Consider the following 9,799-nt stretch of genomic DNA (forward strand, 5'->3'; position numbering starts at 1 on the left):
CCATGTGCTTGAACGCCAAGACGTTCGCGCTTCTGTGAGATGAAAGACGTCCTTCTGCATATGTGGTTGCTCACACCGGTGCACTTGTTAGTGTATCCATTCAGTCCTGGGCTGCGGGGCATTCAGAAGTGGCTCTGTGGAGACGTCTGCATAGAGGCAGCTGTCAGAACACGCACACTCGATTGTTCACCAAAACATATGCAGACGCGTCCTTAGCCTGTAGATTTGGATGCACAGAGTTCCCTGTGTTCGCAAGAGACAAGGGAATCGCGTCTGTACGCACAGAAGCAATAGCGGACCGTTTCCCTCGGAGCGAACGCGAAAGAGCCGTCTATATACTCGCAGACACGGGAACGTGCCTCAATGCGGTCACAGAGGCAGCAGCTTTTGCACAGATGCTCTGGTGATTCTGGCACTTTCCACGCACACTCCTGAAAGTCGCGCACACTGCTGTTCACTCGCTAAACGACCTCTTGGGAAACACGTCTCCGGTCGATGGACCGCTCAGATTGCTTCTCGTGTAACTGTGAACTGTGTCAGCGCAGGGAATCCGTCTCTGTTGAGCAGATGTCAATCCTGCCTCGCTTTTGCTTTGTTGCCTCTACCAAGATGATTTCCCGTTTCTCTCTTCACTGGAGCACGCAGACACAGCCAACGCACATCAAGTGTCAAGAGACACACTCTGCTGAGCTCAACGCTTGTGCAGATGCACATGTGCGACGAAGTCAACACACGTGCTTGTGGAGAGAAAGAAAGGGACTCCCAGGCGTGTGGAGCGACGGGGAGAAAGAGCGGGCGCTGAGGAACACAGTTTCAAACAGACTGTCTCCACACAAACAGGCACCTGTCTGCAGGTATCCTAGATCTTGATTCTTGAACTTGAGGAAACACGCGTCTGAGCAAAACTCCCAAACGCTTCCAGGAAAGACACAGGCTCTCCCACAAGCACACAAGTGTTTGCCCTCAGCTATAGATCAGGGACAAGCTTGTGAAGAGATGCCCTGCTATTCTTTCGCCTTATGGCATCATGTGTTTCGTTTCTCTTGGAGATCGATTGTTAAACGTCTTTCCTCGGGCGACTGTGAAGCATTTGCCAGCGGAGGAGAAGTAGCACGGAGCAGCATTCAGTACTGCCTACGAGTGTCTTTGCTACCCTACTAGCGGAGCTCCAAGAACAGGCACACATCTTCAGGTACCTTCCAAATGTGGATTCCCCTGCAGCCCCGTAGGCGGGCGTGCAGTACGCCAACCATCAACGGACGTTTTTCCCCTCAAGCCTGTCAGGACGTTGCTCGTCCGTCTTTCCCTCAATAGATGGGAGTAGGCGCGCTTGCGGATGTGTGCGTGTGTGTGGCCACGCGTTTGCTTAGGCATCAGTGTGTGAAAAGGTAGGTGCTTTTCTCTAGCTGCGTGTGCGTGCACGTGGTGCTGGGTGCACATCCCTGGGTGCTCGAGGTAAGGTTTCTGCATGGTTTTCGCTGAGGAATCGTGTGTGTGCACATGGACAAAGAGAAGGCGCAGCAACCAGGTTCCAGCGCCGAAGAAGGCAAAAGGCAAGGTTTCCGGCGCTATCTCCTTCACTCCCCAGTCCTAGTCGCGCAAAGCAAGCCGCTAAGCCGGCGACCGGCAAGAGAGCTACAACGAAGCATGCCGAACGGAGAAAATAGCAGCAGCGCATCTGTTCACACCTTGTTTCTGCCATGTGCTTGAACGCCAAGACGTTCGCGCTTCTGTGAGATGAAAGACGTCCTTCTGCATATGTGGTTGCTCACACCGGTGCACTTGTTAGTGTATCCATTCAGTCCTGGGCTGCGGGGCATTCAGAAGTGGCTCTGTGGAGACGTCTGCATAGAGGCAGCTGTCAGAACACGCACACTCGATTGTTCACCAAAACATATGCAGACGCGTCCTTAGCCTGTAGATTTGGATGCACAGAGTTCCCTGTGTTCGCAAGAGACAAGGGAATCGCGTCTGTACGCACAGAAGCAATAGCGGACCGTTTCCCTCGGAGCGAACGCGAAAGAGCCGTCTATGTACTCGGAGACACGGGAACGTGCCTCAATGCGGTCACAGAGGCAGCAGCTTTTGCACAGATGCTCTGGTGATTCTGGCACTTTCCAGGCACACTCCTGAAAGTCGCGCACACTGCTGTTCACTCGCTAAACGACCTCTTGGGAAACACGTCTCCGGTCGATGGACCGCTCAGATTGCTTCTCGTGTAACTGTGAACTGTGTCAGCGCAGGGAATCCGTCTCTGTTGAGCAGATGTCAATCCTGCCTCGCTTTTGCTTTGTTGCCTCTACCAAGATGATTTCCCGTTTCTCTCTTCACTGGAGCACGCAGACACAGCCAACGCACATCAAGTGTCAAGAGACACACTCTGCTGAGCTCAACGCTTGTGCAGATGCACATGTGCGACGAAGTCAACACACGTGCTTGTGGAGAGAAAGAAAGGGACTCCCAGGCGTGTGGAGCGACGGGGAGAAAGAGCGGGCGCTGAGGAACACAGTTTCAAACAGACTGTCTCCACACAAACAGGCACCTGTCTGCAGGTATCCTAGATCTTGATTCTTGAACTTGAGGAAACACGCGTCTGAGCAAAACTCCCAAACGCTTCCAGGAAAGACACAGGCTCTCCCACAAGCACACAAGTGTTTGCCCTCAGCTATAGATCAGGGACAAGCTTGTGAAGAGATGCCCTGCTATTCTTTCGCCTTATGGCATCATGTGTTTCGTTTCTCTTGGAGATCGATTGTTAAACGTCTTTCCTCGGGCGACTGTGAAGCATTTGCCAGCGGAGGAGAAGTAGCACGGAGCAGCATTCAGTACTGCCTACGAGTGTCTTTGCTACCCTACTAGCGGAGCTCCAAGAACAGGCACACATCTTCAGGTACCTTCCAAATGTGGATTCCCCTGCAGCCCCGTAGGCGGGCGTGCAGTACGCCAACCATCAACGGACGTTTTTCCCCTCAAGCCTGTCAGGACGTTGCTCGTCCGTCTTTCCCTCAATAGATGGGAGTAGGCGCGCTTGCGGATGTGTGCGTGTGTGTGGCCACGCGTTTGCTTAGGCATCAGTGTGTGAAAAGGTAGGTGCTTTTCTCTAGCTGCGTGTGCGTGCACGTGGTGCTGGGTGCACATCCCTGGGTGCTCGAGGTAAGGTTTCTGCATGGTTTTCGCTGAGGAATCGTGTGTGTGCACATGGACAAAGAGAAGGCGCAGCAACCAGGTTCCAGCGCCGAAGAAGGCAAAAGGCAAGGTTTCCGGCGCTATCTCCTTCACTCCCCAGTCCTAGTCGCGCAAAGCAAGCCGCTAAGCCGGCGACCGGCAAGAGAGCTACAACGAAGCATGCCGAACGGAGAAAATAGCAGCAGCGCATCTGTTCACACCTTGTTTCTGCCATGTGCTTGAACGCCAAGACGTTCGCGCTTCTGTGAGATGAAAGACGTCCTTCTGCATATGTGGTTGCTCACACCGGTGCACTTGTTAGTGTATCCATTCAGTCCTGGGCTGCGGGGCATTCAGAAGTGGCTCTGTGGAGACGTCTGCATAGAGGCAGCTGTCAGAACACGCACACTCGATTGTTCACCAAAACATATGCAGACGCGTCCTTAGCCTGTAGATTTGGATGCACAGAGTTCCCTGTGTTCGCAAGAGACAAGGGAATCGCGTCTGTACGCACAGAAGCAATAGCGGACCGTTTCCCTCGGAGCGAACGCGAAAGAGCCGTCTATGTACTCGGAGACACGGGAACGTGCCTCAATGCGGTCACAGAGGCAGCAGCTTTTGCACAGATGCTCTGGTGATTCTGGCACTTTCCAGGCACACTCCTGAAAGTCGCGCACACTGCTGTTCACTCGCTAAACGACCTCTTGGGAAACACGTCTCCGGTCGATGGACCGCTCAGATTGCTTCTCGTGTAACTGTGAACTGTGTCAGCGCAGGGAATCCGTCTCTGTTGAGCAGATGTCAATCCTGCCTCGCTTTTGCTTTGTTGCCTCTACCAAGATGATTTCCCGTTTCTCTCTTCACTGGAGCACGCAGACACAGCCAACGCACATCAAGTGTCAAGAGACACACTCTGCTGAGCTCAACGCTTGTGCAGATGCACATGTGCGACGAAGTCAACACACGTGCTTGTGGAGAGAAAGAAAGGGACTCCCAGGCGTGTGGAGCGACGGGGAGAAAGAGCGGGCGCTGAGGAACACAGTTTCAAACAGACTGTCTCCACACAAACAGGCACCTGTCTGCAGGTATCCTAGATCTTGATTCTTGAACTTGAGGAAACACGCGTCTGAGCAAAACTCCCAAACGCTTCCAGGAAAGACACAGGCTCTCCCACAAGCACACAAGTGTTTGCCCTCAGCTATAGATCAGGGACAAGCTTGTGAAGAGATGCCCTGCTATTCTTTCGCCTTATGGCATCATGTGTTTCGTTTCTCTTGGAGATCGATTGTTAAACGTCTTTCCTCGGGCGACTGTGAAGCATTTGCCAGCGGAGGAGAAGTAGCACGGAGCAGCATTCAGTACTGCCTACGAGTGTCTTTGCTACCCTACTAGCGGAGCTCCAAGAACAGGCACACATCTTCAGGTACCTTCCAAATGTGGATTCCCCTGCAGCCCCGTAGGCGGGCGTGCAGTACGCCAACCATCAACGGACGTTTTTCCCCTCAAGCCTGTCAGGACGTTGCTCGTCCGTCTTTCCCTCAATAGATGGGAGTAGGCGCGCTTGCGGATGTGTGCGTGTGTGTGGCCACGCGTTTGCTTAGGCATCAGTGTGTGAAAAGGTAGGTGCTTTTCTCTAGCTGCGTGTGCGTGCACGTGGTGCTGGGTGCACATCCCTGGGTGCTCGAGGTAAGGTTTCTGCATGGTTTTCGCTGAGGAATCGTGTGTGTGCACATGGACAAAGAGAAGGCGCAGCAACCAGGTTCCAGCGCCGAAGAAGGCAAAAGGCAAGGTTTCCGGCGCTATCTCCTTCACTCCCCAGTCCTAGTCGCGCAAAGCAAGCCGCTAAGCCGGCGACCGGCAAGAGAGCTACAACGAAGCATGCCGAACGGAGAAAATAGCAGCAGCTCATCTGTTCACACCTTGTTTCTGCCATGTGCTTGAACGCCAAGACGTTCGCGCTTCTGTGAGATGAAAGACGTCCTTCTGCATATGTGGTTGCTCACACCGGTGCACTTGTTAGTGTATCCATTCAGTCCTGGGCTGCGGGGCATTCAGAAGTGGCTCTGTGGAGACGTCTGCATAGAGGCAGCTGTCAGAACACGCACACTCGATTGTTCACCAAAACATATGCAGACGCGTCCTTAGCCTGTAGATTTGGATGCACAGAGTTCCCTGTGTTCGCAAGAGACAAGGGAATCGCGTCTGTACGCACAGAAGCAATAGCGGACCGTTTCCCTCGGAGCGAACGCGAAAGAGCCGTCTATATACTCGCAGACACGGGAACGTGCCTCAATGCGGTCACAGAGGCAGCAGCTTTTGCACAGATGCTCTGGTGATTCTGGCACTTTCCAGGCACACTCCTGAAAGTCGCGCACACTGCTGTTCACTCGCTAAACGACCTCTTGGGAAACACGTCTCCGGTCGATGGACCGCTCAGATTGCTTCTCGTGTAACTGTGAACTGTGTCAGCGCAGGGAATCCGTCTCTGTTGAGCAGATGTCAATCCTGCCTCGCTTTTGCTTTGTTGCCTCTACCAAGATGATTTCCCGTTTCTCTCTTCACTGGAGCACGCAGACACAGCCAACGCACATCAAGTGTCAAGAGACACACTCTGCTGAGCTCAACGCTTGTGCAGATGCACATGTGCGACGAAGTCAACACACGTGCTTGTGGAGAGAAAGAAAGGGACTCCCAGGCGTGTGGAGCGACGGGGAGAAAGAGCGGGCGCTGAGGAACACAGTTTCAAACAGACTGTCTCCACACAAACAGGCACCTGTCTGCAGGTATCCTAGATCTTGATTCTTGAACTTGAGGAAACACGCGTCTGAGCAAAACTCCCAAACGCTTCCAGGAAAGACACAGGCTCTCCCACAAGCACACAAGTGTTTGCCCTCAGCTATAGATCAGGGACAAGCTTGTGAAGAGATGCCCTGCTATTCTTTCGCCTTATGGCATCATGTGTTTCGTTTCTCTTGGAGATCGATTGTTAAACGTCTTTCCTCGGGCGACTGTGAAGCATTTGCCAGCGGAGGAGAAGTAGCACGGAGCAGCATTCAGTACTGCCTACGAGTGTCTTTGCTACCCTACTAGCGGAGCTCCAAGAACAGGCACACATCTTCAGGTACCTTCCAAATGTGGATTCCCCTGCAGCCCCGTAGGCGGGCGTGCAGTACGCCAACCATCAACGGACGTTTTTCCCCTCAAGCCTGTCAGGACGTTGCTCGTCCGTCTTTCCCTCAATAGATGGGAGTAGGCGCGCTTGCGGATGTGTGCGTGTGTGTGGCCACGCGTTTGCTTAGGCATCAGTGTGTGAAAAGGTAGGTGCTTTTCTCTAGCTGCGTGTGCGTGCACGTGGTGCTGGGTGCACATCCCTGGGTGCTCGAGGTAAGGTTTCTGCATGGTTTTCGCTGAGGAATCGTGTGTGTGCACATGGACAAAGAGAAGGCGCAGCAACCAGGTTCCAGCGCCGAAGAAGGCAAAAGGCAAGGTTTCCGGCGCTATCTCCTTCACTCCCCAGTCCTAGTCGCGCAAAGCAAGCCGCTAAGCCGGCGACCGGCAAGAGAGCTACAACGAAGCATGCCGAACGGAGAAAATAGCAGCAGCGCATCTGTTCACACCTTGTTTCTGCCATGTGCTTGAACGCCAAGACGTTCGCGCTTCTGTGAGATGAAAGACGTCCTTCTGCATATGTGGTTGCTCACACCGGTGCACTTGTTAGTGTATCCATTCAGTCCTGGGCTGCGGGGCATTCAGAAGTGGCTCTGTGGAGACGTCTGCATAGAGGCAGCTGTCAGAACACGCACACTCGATTGTTCACCAAAACATATGCAGACGCGTCCTTAGCCTGTAGATTTGGATGCACAGAGTTCCCTGTGTTCGCAAGAGACAAGGGAATCGCGTCTGTACGCACAGAAGCAATAGCGGACCGTTTCCCTCGGAGCGAACGCGAAAGAGCCGTCTATGTACTCGGAGACACGGGAACGTGCCTCAATGCGGTCACAGAGGCAGCAGCTTTTGCACAGATGCTCTGGTGATTCTGGCACTTTCCAGGCACACTCCTGAAAGTCGCGCACACTGCTGTTCACTCGCTAAACGACCTCTTGGGAAACACGTCTCCGGTCGATGGACCGCTCAGATTGCTTCTCGTGTAACTGTGAACTGTGTCAGCGCAGGGAATCCGTCTCTGTTGAGCAGATGTCAATCCTGCCTCGCTTTTGCTTTGTTGCCTCTACCAAGATGATTTCCCGTTTCTCTCTTCACTGGAGCACGCAGACACAGCCAACGCACATCAAGTGTCAAGAGACACACTCTGCTGAGCTCAACGCTTGTGCAGATGCACATGTGCGACGAAGTCAACACACGTGCTTGTGGAGAGAAAGAAAGGGACTCCCAGGCGTGTGGAGCGACGGGGAGAAAGAGCGGGCGCTGAGGAACACAGTTTCAAACAGACTGTCTCCACACAAACAGGCACCTGTCTGCAGGTATCCTAGATCTTGATTCTTGAACTTGAGGAAACACGCGTCTGAGCAAAACTCCCAAACGCTTCCAGGAAAGACACAGGCTCTCCCACAAGCACACAAGTGTTTGCCCTCAGCTATAGATCAGGGACAAGCTTGTGAAGAGATGCCCTGCTATTCTTTCGCCTTATGGCATCATGTGTTTCGTTTCTCTTGGAGATCGATTGTTAAACGTCTTTCCTCGGGCGACTGTGAAGCATTTGCCAGCGGAGGAGAAGTAGCACGGAGCAGCATTCAGTACTGCCTACGAGTGTCTTTGCTACCCTACTAGCGGAGCTCCAAGAACAGGCACACATCTTCAGGTACCTTCCAAATGTGGATTCCCCTGCAGCCCCGTAGGCGGGCGTGCAGTACGCCAACCATCAACGGACGTTTTTCCCCTCAAGCCTGTCAGGACGTTGCTCGTCCGTCTTTCCCTCAATAGATGGGAGTAGGCGCGCTTGCGGATGTGTGCGTGTGTGTGGCCACGCGTTTGCTTAGGCATCAGTGTGTGAAAAGGTAGGTGCTTTTCTCTAGCTGCGTGTGCGTGCACGTGGTGCTGGGTGCACATCCCTGGGTGCTCGAGGTAAGGTTTCTGCATGGTTTTCGCTGAGGAATCGTGTGTGTGCACATGGACAAAGAGAAGGCGCAGCAACCAGGTTCCAGCGCCGAAGAAGGCAAAAGGCAAGGTTTCCGGCGCTATCTCCTTCACTCCCCAGTCCTAGTCGCGCAAAGCAAGCCGCTAAGCCGGCGACCGGCAAGAGAGCTACAACGAAGCATGCCGAACGGAGAAAATAGCAGCAGCGCATCTGTTCACACCTTGTTTCTGCCATGTGCTTGAACGCCAAGACGTTCGCGCTTCTGTGAGATGAAAGACGTCCTTCTGCATATGTGGTTGCTCACACCGGTGCACTTGTTAGTGTATCCATTCAGTCCTGGGCTGCGGGGCATTCAGAAGTGGCTCTGTGGAGACGTCTGCATAGAGGCAGCTGTCAGAACACGCACACTCGATTGTTCACCAAAACATATGCAGACGCGTCCTTAGCCTGTAGATTTGGATGCACAGAGTTCCCTGTGTTCGCAAGAGACAAGGGAATCGCGTCTGTACGCACAGAAGCAATAGCGGACCGTTTCCCTCGGAGCGAACGCGAAAGAGCCGTCTATGTACTCGGAGACACGGGAACGTGCCTCAATGCGGTCACAGAGGCAGCAGCTTTTGCACAGATGCTCTGGTGATTCTGGCACTTTCCAGGCACACTCCTGAAAGTCGCGCACACTGCTGTTCACTCGCTAAACGACCTCTTGGGAAACACGTCTCCGGTCGATGGACCGCTCAGATTGCTTCTCGTGTAACTGTGAACTGTGTCAGCGCAGGGAATCCGTCTCTGTTGAGCAGATGTCAATCCTGCCTCGCTTTTGCTTTGTTGCCTCTACCAAGATGATTTCCCGTTTCTCTCTTCACTGGAGCACGCAGACACAGCCAACGCACATCAAGTGTCAAGAGACACACTCTGCTGAGCTCAACGCTTGTGCAGATGCACATGTGCGACGAAGTCAACACACGTGCTTGTGGAGAGAAAGAAAGGGACTCCCAGGCGTGTGGAGCGACGGGGAGAAAGAGCGGGCGCTGAGGAACACAGTTTCAAACAGACTGTCTCCACACAAACAGGCACCTGTCTGCAGGTATCCTAGATCTTGATTCTTGAACTTGAGGAAACACGCGTCTGAGCAAAACTCCCAAACGCTTCCAGGAAAGACACAGGCTCTCCCACAAGCACACAAGTGTTTGCCCTCAGCTATAGATCAGGGACAAGCTTGTGAAGAGATGCCCTGCTATTCTTTCGCCTTATGGCATCATGTGTTTCGTTTCTCTTGGAGATCGATTGTTAAACGTCTTTCCTCGGGCGACTGTGAAGCATTTGCCAGCGGAGGAGAAGTAGCACGGAGCAGCATTCAGTACTGCCTACGAGTGTCTTTGCTACCCTACTAGCGGAGCTCCAAGAACAGGCACACATCTTCAGGTACCTTCCAAATGTGGATTCCCCTGCAGCCCCGTAGGCGGGCGTGCAGTACGCCAACCATCAACGGACGTTTTTCCCCTCAAGCCTGTCAGGACGTTGCTCGTCCGTCTTTCCCTC

Source organism: Patagioenas fasciata, chromosome 2, assembly GCF_037038585.1.
Source record: "Patagioenas fasciata isolate bPatFas1 chromosome 2, bPatFas1.hap1, whole genome shotgun sequence".
NCBI classification, from domain to species: domain Eukaryota; kingdom Metazoa; phylum Chordata; class Aves; order Columbiformes; family Columbidae; genus Patagioenas; species Patagioenas fasciata.